This window comes from Mirounga leonina, unplaced genomic scaffold (assembly GCF_011800145.1).
Source record: "Mirounga leonina isolate KUSES-001 unplaced genomic scaffold, KU_Mleo_1.0 Mir_91, whole genome shotgun sequence".
NCBI lineage: Eukaryota > Metazoa > Chordata > Mammalia > Carnivora > Phocidae > Mirounga > Mirounga leonina.
This window is the reverse complement of record NW_023270839.1, coordinates 37,696,649-37,698,281: the sequence shown is the minus strand read 5'-3', so window position 1 is coordinate 37,698,281 and position 1,633 is coordinate 37,696,649.

Here is a 1,633-nt window from a genome sequence, read left to right as displayed (position 1 = left end):
ATACTTTTTTGGAAAAGCTTTTTTCTCCTGCCCCCTTTCCCCCTCCTCCTTCCGCCCCCTCCCCCCTCCCCGCTCCTTCCCGCGGGGGCCGCGCGCCCATTCGCTGCCGCCTGCCGGCCTCCCAGTTGACGGTGGATATGACTATATATGGGGACCGGAGCCGCCGAGGCGGCGGCCGGGCGAGGCCGCCCTGTTTCCAAACCTGTGCGCCAGGGACAGGGCGCCGGGGCCTCGCTAGGGCCCAGTCGGGCCGAGGCGCTGACCTCTGCCCTGTGCCCGCCGCGCCCCCTCCTGCCGGGGCCCACGCCGGGCCGTCAGGGTCCCCAGCCGGGCCCTCCCGAGCCCCAGGAGGCCGGGAGAGCTGGGCAGGTGGTGGGTGCGCGTCGCCCGGGGGAGCCGCCAGACGCCCGCGCTCTCAGCATCTGGCCCAGGGGGGCCGCCAGCAGCCGCCGGGCCCGGCCCCAGGCCTGCGTGTTCCCCGCACCCGCCCCGTGTACTTCCCCCGCAGCTCTCAGCTTGCCAGGTGTCATCTGGGTGCTCCCTCTCTGGAGGAGGGAAGGGAGAGTTGAGAGGAAGACCTAGGGACCCCTCCTGAGACTTTCCTGCTGGTGCGGGTCAGGATGTCTGGGAATGTCTTCTGTGTGCCCTTCTCCCCAGGGGAGGGACAGTCAAAGACTTTAGGGACACAGCACCTAGTTGGCTTAGTTGTGCATGTGCCTGTGTGTGGTGGTATGGCAAAGGGTAGGCTGTGTGTGTGGGTGTGTAGGTGGGTGGGTGGGAGTTTAAGGAGAAAGAACTTTGAACTTAGACTCAGGCACCATGGTTTTCAGTCTCTATCACCTGCAGCTGTGTGACCTTGACAAGTAATTTAGCTTCAGTATCTTTTTAAATCCAGGGGGTAGATGATCCCTGAGGTGCCTCCAGATCTAACTCTTTGTCATTATCCTTGCACTGATTTTAGGGAGTTGGCCTCTTTCCATGTTTAGGTGCTCAGATACCAGGTTGCCAAAACGCTGGCTAAGTGTTATCCCAGCTAAGTCATTGTATCCATGGCCATAGCTCCGAGGAGGGATCAGGTCCAGCTGTGTATAGTGAGCTCTGCTTGGAGGCAGGAGGATTTCCCTTCCATCTCTCACTCCTCCCAGCCCCCAAGAGGGAAAACCCTATTCTTTTCAGGGCTTTGGTGGGAGGGGAAGAAAGGGGGCTGTCCTAGGGCCGTCTGACACTGGCGAGGCAGAGTTGGTGAGGGTCTTGTTAACAGTCTCCGCAGAGTAATTCACAACCTGTACTACATGGATACCGAATATTCCCCAGACGGTTTCTGAGCAGATTAGGCAGGCCAAACAACTTGTAAGTTCTTCAGAGAATGATCAAGTTCCTCTCCAGGATTTTATCAGGTTTCTTCCACTAACCCAACTGCCCAGGCGGGAAAAAATACCCTGACCTAATGATCAGAACATTAGACCTGTGTGCATAGGAGCTGCCTGGCACAGAACTTCACCAAGACCCTGTAATCACCCTATGTCAACCCAGCCACTGGAGCACAGAAAAGGTTGAAGGCCTCTGGGCAATAGACAGATGCATGGACCACAGGGAGCTGACTCCCTAGCTTGGAGCTCAGCACAGGGGGCAA